Here is a 20855-nt window from a genome sequence, read left to right as displayed (position 1 = left end):
ATGCAATTTAAAGTCATGCGGTTAGGACCATACAGTTTTAAGGTTGTGCAACTAGACCTCTGCTACAGTTTAAGGGCATATAGTTTGAACCATGCAGTTTAGGGTCGTGCATTTCTACCATGGATGTGATAGGGGAAAGTGACTCTCTTGAGAACTAAGCCGTAACTGGAGACTTGACTAGTGAAGAGTGAGACGGAGGTGCAGGGAATGAATTTCCTAGGGATGCAAGACAAAGGTCCAAATGGGAGTGCCATGGCATACGCACGACACCACGTTTTGGATGGCACATGTGGAATTAGGCTTTGAGTGAAGCACACGGAGTTAATCACTTGGTGAGGCACGCGATATAAGCTCCTTGACCACATCCGTGATGATAGCTCCTTGACAAAGCTCGCGACGATAACTCCTTGACAAGGCGCTTGACGATATCTCCTTGACGAGGTGCGCCATGATAGCTCCTTGACGAAGCACGCGATGATAGCTCCTTGACAAAGCACGTGGTGATAGCCCTTTCGGTCTTGGGGCTTGACCTACCCCAACTTGGTCTTATTGCCATCAGAAGCTGAGGACTGGGTATGATTTCAAATTTGTGAGGGGTAGTTTGTGGCACTGCTGAGTATAAAAGGGGGAAAAACCCCATTTCAATGCTTTACCGAAGGGTAAAACAGTTGAAGAGTTTCTCGGCTAGAGTTTTCTTACCAAAATCTGTAGTACCCAAGCCTTCAGAAGCTTTTTAGCGAGCTTGAGCAGGTTATGCCCTTCGCAACGTGCTTACAGATGTTTTCGAAGAGTGCCAAGGCTTTCTGAGTAGGGAAGCGGGAGCTTCTCAGAGCTTCACTGAGACCTTTCCGGTGAAGCTACGAGAGTCGTAGTGGTGCTTTACCAGAGTTCGATTACTTTTCTTGTAGTTTCATGATTGCGGGTAGGTTGCAGAGAGGCCAGGGGAGTTTGACGGTCTTCTGGTAATCGGAAAAGCAGAAGAAGGAGCAGCAATGGGCTCACCGAAACCATAGTGAAATTTTGGTGAGTTGTGGCGAGCTACAGAAGTCCGCAAGGTCACAGGGAAGCTTTCTAGGGATTTCGGTGGTTTTTTGCCAACTCCAGTAACGAGTAGAAGGTGGGGAAGGGTTTTTCAGTGGTTCTTTCAATATCCTCGGCTATCGATAAGGGAAAAGAACAGGCTCAGAGGGGATTCCTGGTGGACGAAGGGAGTTTCTAGCGAAGCCCAAAGGGTTGCGAGGAGGCGAAAGGTCGTGAGGAAGCGGACCGTTGGCGAGGAGTGACGGTTGGGAAAACTGCAGAGGTGTTGGAGTTAATGCCTTAGGGAATTGGGAACAGTGGGAACCGAGGCTCAACAATGGCATGCATGTCAATAAGTCTCATGCAGCACTACCTTCGCGCATCTCTAGACTACGCACGGCATTGGCCTGCCTGTAATGATGGTAGCACGTGGCATTGAGCTGCGCACGGTAGTGGTCACCTGCGGCATTAAGTCACACGTGACGATGATCACGTACGGCATTGAGTTACAGGCGACGATGACCATGGACGGTGATGCCTTGTGGGGGCCAAGAGTGATGGAAAATGAGAAGGCCCTATCACTGTGGTCTGTGGGAAGCCAAGTCCTCCAGCACAACAGTGAAATCCATGTTGTTTTAGAGGAAGGGAATCCATCATGGGCCAGTTCCTTGTCAAAGAAGTCTGCTTTGTATGTCTGATGGATTGAAGCTGAATCGGAAATGGTTGGCTTCTTCTTTTGGCCTGTAACCATCCTCTTTGAGAACACTCAGAAGATGAATTGAAGTTGACTTCCAAGTGGTTTTGCTTCTTTTTCATGATGAGGATGTTTCTTTCTTGCCTGTAACCATCCTCTTATCCTCAGTTGCAAGAGCTTTGTAACCTCCCTAATAATGGACTTTTGATTGTAGATTGTAACCTTTTCTAATGCAATGAAAGAAATGAACTTATTTTGGCCAGCTTAATGTTCTTCTTTTCCATTTCCTTCTGTTTATTGCATGCGCCATATTTTAAGGACATATCAGGGATAATACTTCTTTAAGTATTGCCCATTGATAGGGGGCATCGCCTCTCCTCCATCTGAGTTTGCCAGTATATAGGCCCCGTTTGGTGTGACCTTTTGACTATCAGTGGACCTTCCCACCTGGGTTTGAATTTTCCTTTGCGGCGCTCATGCATGACAATCGGTCTCTTGACTGGTAAGACTAGATCTCCATAGGTGAATGAGTGAACCTTGACAGATTTGTCAAGGCCTCTCTTCATTCTCCCCTGATTAAGCTCGAGGTTTTGCTGGGCCTTTACTCTCTTTTCGTCAATGGCATCCAACTCCTGATAACGGAGCTTGACCCTCTCATCTTCGATTAATCCCTGATGTATAGTGACATGGAGTGAAGGTATTTGAACTTCGAGGGGAAAACCGCCTCACCTATATAGACCAAGGAATAAGGGGTAGAGTATGTAGCACTGCAAGTGGTGGTGCGATAAGCCCACAGAACTTCAGGCAGCTTCTCATGCCAATTCTTCCTTGACTTCGAAACTGACTTTCGGAGCACCCCGCACAAGGTTTGTTGAATGCCTCAGCTAAATCTTTGGCTTGAGGGTAGTACATGGTTGAGTATTTCAACTCGAAGCCGAACTAGTTGACTAGGCAATCAACGTGATGGCTTCTGAACTAAGTGCCATTATCTGAGATTATTCTATCTGGAACCCCAAACCGGTATATGATGTGGTGACGCATGAAGTTGGCCACAGTGGTCCCCAGAACCTGCTTGAGAAGGACTGCTTCAGCCCACTTGGAAAAGTAATCTATCGCTGTTAAAATGAAGGCATGACCCAAGGCAGACGGAGGGTCGATGGGTCCTACATACCCACTGGGAAAAGGGCCATGATGTCAATGTAGAACGGAGAGGCTTCGAGGGTTGATGAATGAGGCTTGAGTGAATTTGGTACACCTGGCATCTTTTACTATGGTTTTGGACGTCAGCCACCATTGAAGGCCAATAATAACCGAGTTTATGTATACGCTCGTAGAGCTTCGGGCCGGATTAATGCAGCTCGCCGATACATGAATGCACTTCTTCAAGTATTTTGCTTGTTTCTTGTGTATCAACACATTTGAGGAGAATTTCGTCAAATGATTGACGAAAGAGAACATCCCCATCGAGAAGGGTGTACTTGGTAGATATCCACCGTATGGCGTTGCGTTCCACCTGATCCTGAGGCAGCCTTCCATGCTTTATGAAGTCCACGATAGGCTCCCTTCAGTCTTCCATTTGTTCAACGTCTGCACACATCGAATCGAGGAATTTAGGCTCTTGCTTCTCATCCTTAGATTCTTTACCTCGGGCCATTTCCTGCTTTGCCTTAATGACATCCTTGGCTGCAAGGAGTGCTCCGAACGGGTAAGGCGGTCCTTCGGGGAAGATATCTCTCCCTTCATCCCCATCAACTTCGGTTCTCAAGTTGACATGTCTCCATTCTGTTACCCAGATAAGCGTTGGCCCTGATGAAGACAATTGAATGGTAGCACCGAGCATTGAGAGTGCATCGGCCTGCGAGTTTAGTCTTCTAGGGATATGACTCAGGGAGAAATCATCGAATTGGGCCATATAAGATTTGGCCCTATCATGATAAGGCTTGAGAGTATCTTTCCTCACGTCATAAATCCCATTAAGTTGTCGGATGACCAGTTCAAAGTCACCGAAGATGTTTAGCTGCTCCAAGTCTAGCTCCTGGGTAATCGCCAATCTGATTATGAGGGCTTGATATTTAGCTTCATTATGAGAAAATGCCTCTGAAAGTGAGAAGGATAGAGGAATCATTCCACCATTGGGAGTCAAGAACACGACTCCGGCACCCCCTCTATCATACTGGAATGCTTCATCGAAATACATCTCCCACGACTGAGCTTGTACCGTATAGAAAGCTTCTTCATCGGGGAGATCACTTGACAGGGGAGATTTCGAAGGGACTGGGTGAGCCGCGAGAAATTCTGTCAAGGTTTGACCTTTGACTGCCTTCTGTGGTACTTACGTGATGTCGAAGTCCATCAATAATAATGCCCACTTGGCCAGGCGTTCAAATAGGCATGGCCAGGTCATAAGGAACATGACCGGGTCCAACTTTGAAATTAATTTGACCTTGTGACAGAGAAAGTAATGGCGAAGCTTCTGTACCGCAAAGATCAAGGCTAGGCACTGCTTTTCATTGGGAGGGTAATTCTTCTCGGCTCCTTACATCCTGTTGATGAGATAATAGAGTGTTGTTTCCTTCCCCCTATCATTGTTCTGTGCTAGGAGTGCCTCGACTGACTCATAAAGGGCGATCACATATAGGATGAAAGGCCTTCCTAACACTGGTGTAGAGAGCACAGGAGGATTCAATAAATACTGCTTGATGTCATCGAGTGCAGCTTGGCACGCCCCATCCCATATGAAGGGAGTGTCCTTCTTCAGCAGGTGTGAAAAGGGCCTGCATCGCCTTGAAAGATTTGAGATGAACCTTGGAATATAGGTCAGCTATCCTTGGAGAGATTGCAGTTCATGCAGGGTCGTAGGTGGTGGCATATCCTGAATTGCCTTGATTTTTGACCTGCTTGATCTCCAGCCCACAGTACCTCACAATGAACCCTAAGAATTTTTCTGAGCGAACGTCAAAGGTGCATTTCAAGGGGTTCATCTTGAGTTGGTGACGTCGTAGCCATTCAAGTACCTTTTAAAGGTCTTGTACATGAGCCTCATTTGTTTCAATTTCACCACCAAGTCATCCACATAGCACTCAACCTCCTTATAGATCATATCCTTGAAGATGGTCATGATGACTCGCTGTTATGTGGCACCGACATTCTTTAAACCGAAAGGCATCGCAATGTAGCAATAGTCACCTTTTGGGGTGCAGTGGCATCTTTGTCTTTTGGTGCCATTCAGATCTAATTATAACCAGAATACCCATCCATAAACGAAACGATCTGGTAATGAGCCATGGAATCGACAATCATCTCAGTGAACGGCAGGGGGAAGTCGTCCTATGGCAGGAAGTGTTCAAGTCGCGAAGTCACTGATTTGGCCATTTTTCTTCTTGATTGGGACAACATTTGCCAACCATCTTTGGTATTTGACTTCATGTATGAATCCTGAGCTTATTAACCTCAGCATTGATCTGCATTTCGAGGTCGGGTCTAAACCTTTTGAATTTCTACTTTATGGGTTTGATGGACGAATCAATGCTGAGATAGTGGAGAGCAATTTGAGGGTCTAGATTGAGCACCTCATGCTAGTGTCAGGCGAAGACATCCCTGTTTGGTCAGAGGAGGGAAATATAACTTTCTCTCTCTTCTGGGGACATTTTTGCTGAGATGAAAGTTTGCCTGAGGTCAGCCTCATCCCCTAAGTTTATCTCTTCAAGCTCGTCAGCCGTGGCCTGACCACCTTCTTCCCACTCTTCTGGAGCTTCTTGCAACTCTTTGTCTAGTATTCAGGATGCTTCTCATCAGTCTCGAGTGCAGAGACACACGATCTTGACATTTCTGCCTTTAGAAGGGGCTCAGCATGGGAGACGATTTTCGGTCCCTGGCCGGACCAAGCAATGAAAGCGTCGGCTTCAAATGGAGAGTCCATGACCTCGTGACTGAGGTCACTCGATACTTTCCCTGAGTTGGGTGATGCTTCATGAAAATGAATCATGTGCATGCCTCGTGGGAGCAAGATCTTGAAGATGGCTCGATTTTGGCTTGGGTTGACAGGCTTTGGTGACTGTCAAGAATCCAGCCGCTTGAGCCAGCTTCTTTCTTAGCTGCTTCCAATGCGACCAGTTGAGGCTGGTGCCTCCGAGCTCTCTGTTTAGAGCGTTGAAGTCTAGGCACTATCGAGCTATTCCTATGGAAGAGATAAAAGAGGAGGGAATAGAAGAAGAGTTGGAATGTTCCTGACAGCTTTTTATGTCGTCATCGGAATTGGATGTGTGCAGGGTATTTTAGGTCTTGCCCCGACTTTGATCATTGGGGGGGCTTTTAGCATCGTCACCCATATTGGACGACTCTCTAGTTGTTGCATCTGATTGGACAATAGGACGAGGTGAGCTGTGCTTGGGAAGAAGTTCTGTAAGGTTGGTAGTGGAGGAAGCGACTTGAGAAATTCTTCCTTGACTAGTGGTTGTGGGATGTAGTTCCTTCGACAAGCTGACCTAAGCGGTCGTCTCCTTTTGGATCCCTGAAGAGGGGTTTGATTCGCCCTATCAAGCTAATGAGTAGTCTTAGCTTGGTGGACTGCCTCACGCTTCAGGGATTTGAGCCTACTTCATCCATGGTAGACTACCCAGGGCCGAGAAGTGGAGGGCTCTAAACGGTCCAGTGTATGCCCATTGGGGACATATAGCGGGGTTTCCTCTTGATCGGGAGTGATGGCTTGGAAGCGCTTTGGGAGAGTGGCACAAATAATGTGGCCTTCCTGTACCTTCTAAGTGATTATAGCTTCGAACCCAGAGCATTCTTTCAGCTCGTGGCCCCCATATTTGGTGATATGGGCATCAGAGGTTTTCTATTTCTTGGGTAAGATTCCTCGGCTCCCTAGCAGACTTGGGAGTAACGAGACCTTGTAGGAGCATCCCTTCGAAGAGGGCATGCAGAGGGTCTAGCTCAACTCTTCTTGGGGCCTGCATTGGGATTTCTTCTTGCACTGGTGGAAGTGGGACTTGAGGGTGTCCTTCTAGATTACCATGAACCTCCTGGCATTGCTCCATCTTCTTTGCCAAGAGCTCATGAAATTTAGTGCATTCACTCAAGTCATTGTCTTGTATCAGGTGATATGAGCACCAGAGGTTCTCAGTTCCTAGAGGCAGGAACTTGGGCTGCCTTGTCAGCTTTGGCGTGATGTGTCCCTCTTCAAGCATTATGGAAAATAGTGCATGGAGGATAGCGGGTGCCTCATCAGCTTCTTGGATTGTAACTATGTGAGAAGCCTTATTTTCCCTGAATCCTTTATTTAACTCTTCGAACTTTATCTGACCCTTGTTAATAAGGGCTTCGATGGTGTCTTTGAGATTATAGCAGTCCTAAGTGGGATTGCCGACTTTCCTGTGATAGGCGCGGTACCTCTCGTGTATCTCCTATCCAGCCTGTTCTTCAGAGCTGACTTTCGGTAGCTGGATCATGTTTTGCTCCAGCAGTAGTCGAAGTAGTGCAGGAACCCACTCCTTGTCAAACGGATACACCTTATCTAGTGTTGGATCCAAAAGTCACTTCGATTTATGTTTTTTAGGGAGTGGGACCTAATTATAGGACTGCTGCTTGCCCCCGGCCTGAGGCGTCTGTGCTTTGGATTGGTCAAGGGTTTGAGCAGCAGCATTCTTAGTGTCAGTCATGGTGACAGTCGCACTGATCATGGCTTTTTGCTAGTTGCCCCGATTGTTGGAGCGAGGGTTCAAGACGGAGGGTTGCTGACGAGATCCACCATAGTGTTTGGACAAACCCTCAATATGAACTGCTTTGGAGATGAGCTCTGACATGGAGGGTGGATTGGGGGCCTCGACATGCAGGATGATCGCGAGAAGTATATTTCGTATGCAGGTCTAGACAGCTTCTTTTTCAATCATGGGAGTGGCATGAAAGGTTGTTAGCTCTCTCCATTGGACGATGAACTTGTCAACTGGCTCACCAGGGCCATGAGTCAAGGTGAGGAGCTCAATGGTTTCTACGTTCCTTCGGACTTCGTAGAAACGTTGGTAAAACAACTGCTCCATTTCCTGCTAGGTGTGCACCGATTTTGGAGGCAACCGAGGATACCATTGGAAGGATGGCCCTTCTAGAGTCTCAGCTAACTGACGGAGGAGGAATCACCCATTAGTTGCCATCTCTAGACAAGCCTCTTGGAAGTGAGAAGTATGCTAGTGAGGGGATGTATTTTCATTGAACAGGGGAGCTTCCCTTTTTTGTAGTTCGGGGGAAACGACACTTGGTAGATGTACGAGGGCTATGGCGTCTGGTAGAGCGGCACCTCCTGCATGCCTAGGACCTTGTTGGTGAGAGTGTGGGCCACCATGGCATCTATGTCGATTTAGAAGACCCCACGGTAAGCAATGCTGTCTTCGGAGACCGGGGGAGTTTACCGGGTAACCTTGTCTTCACCCGATAGGGGATCGGTCTCATGGTGAGAAGAAGGGGACCTGGAGGCTTTTAGGCGATCCATCTTTTCGAGGATGGATTGCATCGTTACCTCAAACCTGTTCATCTGCTCTTCGTAGGCGTCATCCGGTTCGTTGATTTTCAGGACACTGACCATTTCTTCTAGAGGGTTAGAGTCAGGTGCAGTAGTGGACTGCCGGGGTAGGCGAGTCGTACGAGGCGAGTCGGTCTACAGGGGCTCAGCATGCCCCGACTAGACTCGAGCCTTGTACGTCGACCCTGTGAGGACCAGTTCTTGACTGTCTTGGGTCCGTGGCTTCTTGACAGTGATCACCGAGCAATATTCTTGGACTTGCTCAGGCCCTGAGATTCGCAGAGGGAAGTAGGGATTGTGAGGCAAGAGGTCATTAAAGGTGGTAATCTCAACTACCTTAGGACTTCTTTGATCAGGATCTGCAAACCTTTCTTCTGCTTAATCTTGAGGCTGCTATGGACCTCACTCCAAAATCGAGCCTAAGGCTTGGACTGCCCTGTATTTCTCTAGCAAGCAAGGACCGTGTCGATTAGCTGGAGCAAATATTGGGGTTCAAGGATAGAAGGAATCCTGGGTCACTGCCTTGGAGGCTACAGGCTTCTTTCTGACATCAGGTCGTTGCCCTGACTCCCCTTGTGAGGCCCAGGTGTATGCCTGACCTGAGGTAGCTACTCAAAATGGTACTCTTAGGGAAAACCTTTGAGTACCAGGTCTTGAGGTGTTTTCCTGGTGAAGGAAGAGTGACAGAAGAAGGGACTGGTTCATGACTCCGCCAAAGTAGGGCTTGGGGAGGATCCTGCAAAGCTGGTGTGTGTGCACCTTTAGGGTTAGCCGTTCTGATGACTTTGGGGTCAGGTGTGTGTGAGAGGTGGAGGCCGTAGGGTCTCCGCCTTTGTGTGCCGAGCCTCCAGGTGTAGAGGTTTGGGGTAGTGAAGGAGTTTGGGGGGTAGCCTTATGGTGACCCTTAGGAGCGATGACAACCTTCTTGCCTTTCGTAAGAGTGGATAGGGCAGTCTTCCAGCGTACCTCTTGAATATGACTGGCAAGGGACTTGCCAGTAGCAGGGTGCGTGTTGTGTGCGGTAGCGGATGTGCTACCAATGCAAGGGACCTTGGTGGAGGATCCACTAGGGCGAGGGAGCAGGGAGTTAGGGACCTTTAAGTCCCTTCTTGCACTAACCCAGGAAAGCACCTGGGAGCCGAACTGTGAGTCCTAACTCAGAAGGAGTGTAGGGAAGGAGGCTTGAGCAGCTCACTTCCTTGGGACGGTCATGAGTACAGGGATGAGAAAGTCCCTGACTCGGATGAACGGGTTGAATAACCCGATGCCAAAGAAAGTAATGTAGAAAGAAAAACATGATACTGATCAAACAAGAGCGAACCAACAAAGGGGTAATAAGTCCCTAGTGGAGTCGTCAAGCTGGTTAGGTGCCTCGATCTCGCCTCCCCAAATCTAAGTGATCAAGTGACACATGTCTCGGGTTCGCAGACCCCAAACTTGAGACCGCTCTCTAGAGAACCCCATTCACAGAACAAAGGCAGGTGTCCAACTAGTGAGAGAGGAATTTTGGATATGAGGTGGGACCAACATCACCTGGTACCATGACTTACTCGAGCTGACTCACACGGGCGAGCTCTTAGATCATGATGGAAAGCCCCCCAGTTGCTTCAGCTAGTTCAGAATCGCCTCCCTTGACCTGCAATCTCCTGGTTTTTTGCACAACACTATTACGATTAATTTGCAAGACAAGTAGGCCGAAAGACCCACCCTTGTCTTAAGGCAATGCACCTTCATATGGTGGAGAAGGTGAGAGGTTAGGGTGATGAAAAGAAGAGGGGATGCGACAAATGGACAAGACTAGCATGATAGCTGGACCAATGCAATGACCAACTCTAAGTGGTAACAAGACTCGCACAGTAACTAGACCGACATGATGGCAATACTACTCAAAACCAAGGTTTACATGACTGTCTTAATCTGGTGTGGCATCACTATCTATGATAGGCGCACAACAGGATGAGATCCCTGCGGGCGGTAATGGGTTTCGCGTTCTGTGCTCCTCACTGAGGCATCGAGAACACATTTGCATACGGCGATGAGCAGTGCCGTCTGCAAACCACGTTAAGAGATAGAGACGAACAAAATGGAAGAAGAAAGAATCTTGCGCATGGAGGTACCATCGAGGGAAGAAGGAAAGAGCCTGCACGACACTGCCACAGCCGTGCATGTCCTCTGAGAGAAGCTCAGACAAAGAAGAAGAAGAAGGAAAAGAAGAGAGAGAAGATTTATCTTGAGCTTAGAGGTACCAATCAAAAAATTTCTCTCTCCTTTCTCTCTCTCTCTCCAAATGTGACCCAACAATGAGAAGAAAGAGAAATTTTATAAAGAAAAGTTCTCCTTCGTGAATGAACGAGGGGTTCTGCATACAATGGTAGTATGTGGCATATATAGAATTGTGCCCAAACATGGGTGGATTGATAAAATTAAACCTAATTGCTAGAAATTAAAATTTAACTGAATTAATAGAAATTAGAAAATAGGGTGCAAAATGATAGATTTACCTCTTCCTAACAATTTTTTAAATTAAAAAACAATCCCTGTGCTGCCCCAGAACATGCGTGATTTTTCATGGATGATCCGGGGTTGTTCTGATGCTTATTTGATAGAAAGATGATTGCTTTTTTGTAAGGCTTGGTGTGGAGGTTGATTTGATACCAATTTCGACCCATGGATCGTTTTTTAGGCCACGATCATGTGACTTGAAATTTGAATGATTCTTTAATCTTCGGATCGATAGTGTGGTTATTCCTTGATGTTTTTATGTGATTTCTTCACTGGATCACACTGCGCATGTCGTCACGTTCACATGGCAACAAACACAGGTCTGGATGAAGATTTTGCAACATTGGAGTTTTTACCGAAATGTAGAATTTTGACACCAGAATTTGCAGTCACTTCATTAGCTTTGTGTGGAGAATCTGACCGTTCATCATGTACGGGGTTTGGACTAGACGTATCATTAGACCTTACGCACGAGATGGAATGGGTTTCGCATCGATCGGATTCACGAGCAGTATGATTTGGCTGCTCGAGCGAGATGCGATGCTGCTGATTTTCCTGTAAATTTCTTCACAAATCAGCAACTTCTCTCTAGGTTTTCTTCATGCTCGGGTGTCGTCGCTGGGTGAGCCACATATCGAAACGCTCGTCTCGACTAGACGAACACACTCCATCAAGTTTGAGCATGATCCGATCTTGGACAAGGGAGATAAGCATCACACGTCACTATTCATGATTGTCCCTTTAATGGAGTTTGGTTCCAGGGTGGCTGTACGGGAATAGTGTGTTGCTCTTATTGTTTCGACCATTCACCTATAACGTTTTGCTGAAGTGTCTATTTAGGCTAAAATTTGACCCCTGAAGGTTTTCAACCTTTTCAAATCTAATGGTGGTGGTCTAAAAGCAATTTGATGCATCAAAAATGTAGTTCTAGTTATAGAGGACCCATTTCAGAGTGGTAGAGGCTGATTCTACCGAAACTGTTTCTCAGTCTGCACTGCCTTAGACATGTCAAAATGCAGCAAAAGTTGATAGGGAAGTTTTTGGAGTCGTTATTAAGATCTTGACCAGTTCTGGGGCCATTATGAGACTATCAAAATTTTCACTATTTGTTAGGCTTTATTGACTGGAGACCCAGGATGATGGAAAATGGCTTCCAACAGCGGCGTGCCCAAATTTTGAGGGATGTGGTGTGATGCACATGTGATGTGTGCAGAAAGATGGAGGGCAAGTGTTTCTGCTTTACTTCGACAAACGGCGATAGCCCCTTTGTCGTGAGACAACGATAGCCCCTACCGCCACGGCCGGTGTCTTGTGATTGATTGTGCGTAGACGGTGGTTGGATACATCCTCATTAACGAATGTCTGCTTGACAGCCAGCCAGGGCCTCGATATCTTCCAAAATGTCGTTCCCTTTGAAAAAGGTTTTTGAGAACGAAAATAGGGGAGAGTTGATGGTAATTGAACCTAATGAAGCACATCCCTCATCTCAACCTCTTGTTCTTAGGAGTGGTGGTGCACCATTGCCTTCTCGAGGTGATTCTAGTCTGTGCGACTTGATAGTAATGGGCAACCGAGCATTTTCTCTTGCAACTTTAAGAAGGGGTCTTGCAATTTCTGCCCGAAGGGAACTTATCATAAGTTCAGCTTTTGTACTCAGCTCCTTCTTAGGACATGTTATTCATCCTCTCGTTTGGCGCAATCGTCGAGGCTTTGTCGTATCATCGGTCGTGATGCCTTTCCCTGCGCAAGTTACTAGGCTCAATCGTCGTAATGTTTCTGCAGACAATGGACATGACCTTCTTAGAGCTGCTTATCAACTTTTCAGTTGAGCTTCTTTCTTCAAGCTGATCATGTTCCCATTTTTGGTGAAGAGGCTGATGGACGTCCTCCTAGACTTCGATGTTCCCTATGCAAACTTGTTCAAAACGAAAGTGACTGAAATAGCTCAACAGGCTGGTGCAGTTCTGGATTTAGAAGAATCGGCTTTTATTGAGAAATATCCCTCTATCAGGCCCTTACTTATGTTCTTCCCTGAGACTTTGACTATCACATATTCTGCGACAGAACCCTTGGGTAACCTTAAAACCATAAACCAAATCGGAAAACTAGGTTACAGCGCCCCCCCTATTTGGCTTTGGCTAGCAGTCTACCAAAGGTCAAAATTCGAGTAATGAAAGATTTTCAAATGAAGGAAGGCTTGGAGATCAAAGCCTCCGCAAACGAAGGTTTAGACGAAGACGGATCAGCAGCAGGAACATTCGCTCCTTAATAGCAGCGGCTTTCTTGCTGATCCGGCCGCCAGTTTCGGCTTAGGGAGCATTTTAGGAATTCCCGTAACTTAGTTCTTTGCTCTGATTCCCGATCCCGGCCCTCACTGAATTGATCATGCATCAGTTTGTTCACCCAGATTTTGAGATTTTTCCTTCAAAGATTCCTTCGATATTTAAAGAAATCGCATGTTTTGAAAATGAGGATGACATGGTGATTCTTGAACGTAACATCAATGATTTGAAAGGCTTGCTTACTACTACCCGTGAGGTAAAAAAGACATGTTTTCACCTCAGTTGGTACGTGGGGAATATCCTCCTTTGGTTAGAAAGTTTGCCTTTCTTCAGGCGGCGGCTATGAAGGATGGAATCAAATGGACACAACAAAACTATTATCGGCTTAATCTTGAGAACTGAGCTATCTTCTTCATTCGTTGTACACAAACATTTGGCAATAGAAATAAAATGCCCCTCTTTGCCTTTAACTTTCTTTTTATGCCGTTATTTGTGATATTCTCTTGCTTTATGAGTAAATTCTTTCTTTTGCTTTAGTGTGGTGTGTGGCTCTTTTATTGCTCCTTTTCTTTCTGTTTTATTGCTTCTGCCTTTTCACAGTGTGAGGCTAATTAGGATAGCCCACTCCTTGCTTCGTCTTTTGAAAGCTTATCGTGGCTTTAATGACGTCGAATGGGGGAGTAGTTGCTTCCTCACCCCTTGGCGTTTGATTGGACAGGGGCTCATAATTCATGGTTCTCATGATTTGGTGAGCCTGTTTGCTGTAAATACTCTAATCTGGGGGAGCCTTGTCTTTGATTCGAGGTGAATTGCTTTTCAGCTTGTCATAGGTCTTAGTCTCAAGGACAAACTCTTTCAAGGGCTTTGAAGTGACGCGCATAACCTCCAACTGATTCTGGAGGCTACGAACCTCACCTCTCAGCTTTGTCATGGGGTGTTATTCCTGAGAGCCAGGGGGCCGACTCTTGTTCACCTGTACTTCTTCGACAGCCCCTGAGAAGTGTAAGGCCTTCTTTTGGCCACTGGTGATCTCCTTGTTATGGAATTTGGAGTACCTTCCTTGGTGGTTGGTATGCCAATTCTACTTCTAGCAGAGCAATGGGGACATGTAGTACTTTTTGTTGTTGGAAGGTCCACCTCTAGGGCATCCTCAGCCTCAGGTGCTACTTATAACTCATCATTTTGTCCTGGCGATTTAGAAGTAAAGCGGGAAGCTTCATCTTCAGGAGAGGACACTGTGACCTCGGAGAGGTGGCAAGGTATACTTGGGTTGATAGGAATCAAAGGGAGGATGTTGCCTTGTCTTTCCTCCTCTTTGAGCATGTCCGTAATCATTCGGCTCAGATCTTCAACATCATCATGAGACGAGGGTCCTGTCTCTCTCACGGGCTTCCAGTCATCATCCTTTGACTTTTCTGGTGTTGGAAGGTCTGTGAAATTGTACTTAGTGTTAAGATAGTGAGTCTCGGCTATCAGGAACGGTCTCTTGTCAGCATAGACCATGTGTTGTCTCCCATCTCGGCTATATTTGATGCATTGGTGGAGCGTGGAAGGAATCACCCCTTGATCGTGAAGCCAAGGGCGGCCGAGGAGGACGTTGTAAGATGTATCGGCGTCGATTACATGAAACTGAGAGTAATCTTTGAGGTCATCGATCTTGAGGCCAAGACGAATTGTCCCAGCTGGCTTCTCTCCTGATTGGTTGAACCCTTGCACGATGATGTGGGTAGGAGTGAGGTCGTCAGCTCCTAATCCCAATCAGGTGAGGATCCTTCTTGGGATCGGGTTGACTGTTGACCCTCGATCTAGCATGATTTGGTTGATAGGATAGGCGTGTAGTTCACCATTCACGAAGAGGGGGCAATTGTGAAATTTGCCTCCCAACTGAAGGTCATCTTCAAAAAAGGAGATTGTCAAGCACTCACTCAAGATGGCTGGGTCAATCTCAATAGGCTCCACTTCAGTCTCATACACCTCTGGGTGAGATAGAGCTTGAACCAAGGCCATATGATAGTCTCTAGATAGCAGAAGGGCATCATAGATTCTTAGAAGAGCTGGAAGCTTTCTCAAATGCCCAATTACGCCATATTTACCTTATACTCATTAGTCTTATGTGTTCTTGATCCAGTCACTAGTGTAGGTGGTAGGGTAGGTTTAGGAGCAGGTTTTGGTTGAGTTTTGGTTTGTGAAACTGATTGACTTTGTTTTTCAGCCAGTGCGGCCTGGGCTGATGGAGAAGTAATAGGGATTTGGATTAAGGATGTAGAGGTTTGACGTTTAGGGAAAAGTGAAGGATTAGGAAATTTGAGAACTTTGAACTTTTGAGGTGTGGGTTGTAGCTTCCTCCCCGATCTTAGGCTCATTTGCCCCGTGTTGGATGGCACTTCCAAGATCTGCACCATATGGGAGGCCTCTTTGGAATAAGAGCTTAAAGATGACTCGGTCTTAGCTGGGGCATCCAGGGTGTTAGTGACTGAAAAGAATCCAGCCACCTGGGCCAGCATCTTTCTTAGGTGCTTTCGTTGTGACTTACTGAGGTTGTTGCCTCCGAGCTCTCTGTTTAGAGTGTTGAAGTTTGGGTACTATGGGACCGCACCTGTGAAAGAGATAGAAGAGGAGGGTAGAGAAGAAAAAGTAGAGGTATGTTCTGGGCCTCTTTTCACGTCATCATCAGAATTAGATGTGTGCAGGGGGTATTTTAAGTCTTGACCCGACTTTGACCATTGCGGGGTACTTTTAGCAATGTCGCCCATATTGGAAGAATCCCGAGCAGCTGATGACTCAGGGACGTCCACTTGATGGGACGAAGGGATAAGGTGAGTTGAGCCTGAGATGAAGTCTTGTAAGGTCGGCAGTGGAGGAAGGGGCTTGAGAAATTCTTTATCAACTGGTGGCTGAAGGGTACGATTCCTTTGGTAAGCTGATGTGGGTGCTCGTCTCCCTTTGAATCCCTTAGGTGTGTTTGGTTCGTTCTATCGAGCTGATGAGTAACCTCGGCTTGGTGGACTGCCTCATGCTTCAAGGACTTGAGCCTACTTCGTCCATGGTATACTTTCCAGGGCTGAGAAGTCGAGGGCTCTGAAGGGTCTAGTGTAAGCTCAAAGGGGACTCGTAGTGGGATTTCCTCTTGAACGTGAGCACTGGCTTGAGAGTGTTTAGGGAGGACAGAACAGACAATGTGGCCTTTCTGTACCTTCTCGAAAACTATAGATTCGAACCCAGAGCATTCCGTGAGCTCGTGGCCCCAGACCTGATGATATGGACACCAAAGGTTTTTTGTACCATGGGCAAGACCCTTAGGTTGTGTAGGGGGCTTGGGAGTGACGAGACCCTATTGGAGCATTGCCTCGAAGAGGGCCTGCAGAGGGTCTGGCTTGGAACTTCCCTGGGCTTGTGTCGAGAGGTCTTCTTACATTGGTGGAGTAGGGACTTGAGGGTGTCCTTCTGGGTTACCATGAACTTCTTGATGTTGTTGCATCTTCTTTGCCAAGAGCTCGTGAAACCAGTGCATTCGCTCAGGTCATGCCCTCGTACTAGATGATACGGACATCAAAGATTCTCAGTTACTGGGGGCAGGACCTTGGGTTGGCTTGTCGGCTTTGGTGTGATAATACCTTCTTCGAGCATCATCGAGAATAGTGCACGGAGGACAGCGGGTGCCTCGTCATCCTCTTGGATCGCCACTATGTGGGAAGCCTCAGTTGCCTCGAATGCTTTCTTTAGCACTTCGAGCTTTATTTGACCCTTGTTAATAAGGGCTTCGATAATGTCTTTGAGAATATAATACTCTTGAGTGGGGTGGCCTACTCTCCTATGATAGGCGTATACCTTTCCTGTGTCTCCTGTCCAGCTTGTTCTGAGGTGTCGACTTCCAAAGTTGCAAAATCTTCGTTCGGGTATGAAATAGAGCTGTGTTTAGTTCCCCGTGATCATAACGGCATGATCAGTGTAATTCAGAGAAGAAATCACCGAAAACATCAAGGAACGAGTACACTATCGATCTAAAGTTTCAATATCCATTCAAATTTCAAGTCACATGATCGTGTACTGAAAACAGTATCCATGGCTCAAAGTTGGTATCAAATCGATCGCCATGACGAGACCTATAAGAAAACAATCATCTTACGATCAACTGGGCATCAGAACCACCCCAGATAGGCCATGCAAGATCACACAAGTTCTAGGGCATCACAAGGATTGTTTTGGAATTTTATGAATTGTTAGGAAGGGGCAAATCTATCATTTTGCACCCTATTTTCTAAATTCTTTTAATTCAATTTAATCTTAATTTCCAGCCATGTTTGGGGCAAATTCTATATATATGTATCAGCATTACACACCAAGGACTCAACCTTTCACAAAAGAGAGTTTTTACTTAATACAAGTTTCTCTTTCTTCTAATTGTTGGTTCACATTTGAAAGAGAGAGTGAGGTGAGAGAAAATTTTGACTGGTACCCCTAGGTTCGAGGTAAATCTTCTCTCTTTTCTTTTCTTTTTCTTCTACTCTCTCTCTTCTTTCCTCTCTTCCCCCCTCCTTCTCCATCTGAGATCCTCGCAGGGGTCATGCACGACAGTGTCGGTGCCATGCATGGCTCCCCTGAGGTTACACAGGTCGAGCATGACAATGGCAGCACCATGCACGAGCCTCCTTGTCCTTCTTTTCTTCTATCTCTTTCGTCTAGTGGGGTCTACAGATAGAGCTTCCCATCGCCGTCCACAGATGTAGCTTGGACATCTTAGTGAAGCCTAGATGGAAAAACCTGTTGCCGCTCGTTGAGGTCCTTCCCTGTTGCGTGTCTATAGCATACGATAATACCCATCACCGCCCGCCATAGTCCTCAGCAACATCTACAGCCGTTCGCGTGCTTCCTTCGTGTGTTTGGCATTCATCGTCATCCTTCCTGTGTCCCACGCTTATCATCGTGCACCTCGTGAGGATTACCACCACGTGCTTCACGAATGACCATCCCCACGCTCGATCAGAAAGTATCGCAGCCCCCGTGGGGGCATGTTGTTTTCTTATGTTGCCAACGGCGATGCCTATCATCGTCCGTAGTTCATTCCTCACACTCTAGCTCTGAGCAGTAGTGTTGAGCGTCTCCCAAGGGCCACGACACTGCTACTCCATGGTTGGAGCAGCAATGCCTACCGTCGTGATATCATCCCTCTACCGTCTCATCTCGTCTTTTCATTCTCTTATCTCTTCTTGCTTGATTGAGGGTTGACTTAGTCTAGCACTGTCATATTGGTCTTGGTTTCGAGTAGTATTGCCGCTATGCTAGTCTTGAGAATCATGCCCGTCTTGCTACCACTTTGAGTCGATAACTTCCCTGCTGTCATGCTAGTCTCACCTCTTGGTCAAGTTTTCTTCTCTTTTCTATCTTTATTTAGACCTTACATTTCATAACCCCCTCGCATGAACGTACATTGCCCTAAGACAAGGGTGGGTCTCTTTGAGCCACTTGTTTAACAAATTAACCATAGAAGTGTTGTGCTAAAACAAGAGGATTGCAGGTCAACGGAGACGATTCTGAACCAGCTAAAGACTCTGGGGGGTTTTCTTCATGATCTAAGAGGGTGCCCACCAAGCCAGCCTAAGTAAGTCCCGAACCCACCTTCAATTCCTCTCTCATCGGTTGGTATACCTGCCCTTACTCTTGAGCAAGGTTATGAGGGAGCGATCTCAAATCCTGGGATCACCAGAAACCTGAGATACGTGCCGCCAGATCATCCAGATCTGGAGGGTGAGATCGAGGCACATAACTCGCTTGGCGACACCACTAAGGACTTACTAGCCCTTACTCGGCTCGCTCTTGTTTGACCAGTATCCCCTTTTACTTTCTACATTAATTTCTATGACACATAGGTTGTTTAGCCCAGTCATCAGAGTCGGGGGCCTCCTTATCCCCGCACTCGTGACCGTCCCAGGGAAGCGAACTGCTGAAGCTTCCTTCCCTACTCTCCTCCTGAGTCAGGACTCACGGTCCGGCTCCTAGGTTCTCACTTGGATCGGTGTGAGAGGGGACTTAAAAGTCCCCGCCTCCCTGCTACCTCGCCCTAGTGGACCCTCCACCAAGCCCTCTTGCATCAGTGGCACATCTGCCTCCATACACTGGAAGGCTGCCCCCGTCACTCTCACGAAAGGCAAGCAAGTTGTCATCACTCATGAGGATCGCCGTGAGGCAACCCCATATCCTTTCACCTCTCCGAACCTCTAGACCTAGAGGATCAGCACACCAAGGCAGAGACCCTATGTTTGCCACCCCTTGCACACACCCAAGGGCTCGTGGCCCATCCACTCGAGCTGCACCTTGGGGAAACCCTCACGTTACCTTGAGCTCGCATTCAGGGCTAGGCCTTCTTGGGCTGAACCCTACATGAGCCATGCATTTGCTTTCCACAGCCCGGGGCAACGCTAGCTCTACGCCACCTCGAGCATATGAGGGTTGACCACTCTGTCTTCCTTCCCAACACACACAACTTCACCTTGTGAGAGATGGGCTTCTGCCTCACCCCTCACAGACACATGCTCGTGGGTCTCGACCTCCTCCGGTCGAGCCCATTGATCGGGCTCGGCTCGACCCTCAAGTCACCTGGACGGTTAACTTTAAACATGCACACACACCGTTTATCACTCTCCAAACTCTAAGCAAACACCTCAAACCCTGGTACTCAAAGGTCTTCCTTAAGAGTACTATCTTGAGCCAGCCTCAGGTCAGCCGTGCACATGGGCCCCATAAAGGAACTCGGGGCAACGACCTGATGACATACCGAGGCCTCCAGCCTCCAAGGCAGAAACCCAGGCTGCCATCTGTCCTTAGACCCCACTCCTTGCTCCAGCTCATAGATACGGCCCTTACGTGTTCGAAGAAGGTGGGGCAGTTCAGATCTCAAGTTCGGGTCTAGAGTGAAGTCCACAGCCGTCTCAGGGTCAAGGAGGAGAGACGTCTTCAGATCCTGACCAAAGAAGCCTCCAAGGCAGTCGAGGCCATCACCTTTTATGACCTCCTGCTTGAAAACCCCTTTTTCCCTCTCCAAACTTCAGAGCCTGACCGAGTTCAAGAGTATTGTGGGTCGTCACTACTCAGAAACCACAATTCCAATATCGTCAAGAACTGAACCTCACAAGATCGGCATACAAGGCTTGAGTCTAGTCGGGGACTCCAGGCTGACTTGCTATGCACCACTCGCTGACCTCAGTGGTCCACTGTCCCTTCAGGCTTTGACCCTCCAAAAGAGCCGGTCAATGTAATGGTGATCAATGACCCAGACAACGCTCAGGAGGAGCGAATGAACAAGTTTGAGGAAATGATGCTAGCCATCCTTGGAAAGATGGAACTCCAAGAGGCCTCTAGGTCCCCTTCTTCGACTGATTCCCCGACTGGTGAGGAAACAGTTCCCATGCAAACTCCTCCATCAGCCTCCCAAGACAGTTCTACCTCCTGTGGGGTATCCCAAATTGACATAGATGCTATTGTAGGTCATCGCCTCAAGAATAAGGTCTCAGGATTGTAGGAGATGCCGCTCTATCAAAAGCCGTACCCTTCAGACATAGACCAAGCACCCTTCCCTCCGAACTATCAAAAGGGGAAGCTCCCCCTGTTCAATGGTACTATGTCTTCGCATCAGCATACTACTCATTTCCAAGCGGCCTGTCGAGAGATGGCTACTGACGGACGACTCCTCCACCAGTTCGTCGAAACTCTTGAAGGGCCAGCCTTCTAGTGGTATCATGGCTGCCTCCCAACTCGGTACACATATGGAAAGAGATGGAGTAGTTGTTCTAATAATGGTTCTACAAAGTTCAAAGGAACATTGAGACCATCAAACTCCTCACCCTAA

This window comes from Amborella trichopoda, chromosome 7 (genome assembly GCF_054954075.1).
Source record: "Amborella trichopoda isolate Santa Cruz 75 chromosome 7, AtrichopodaSantaCruz75HAP2 v2.0, whole genome shotgun sequence".
NCBI lineage: Eukaryota > Viridiplantae > Streptophyta > Magnoliopsida > Amborellales > Amborellaceae > Amborella > Amborella trichopoda.
This window is presented reverse-complemented; position numbering follows the sequence as displayed.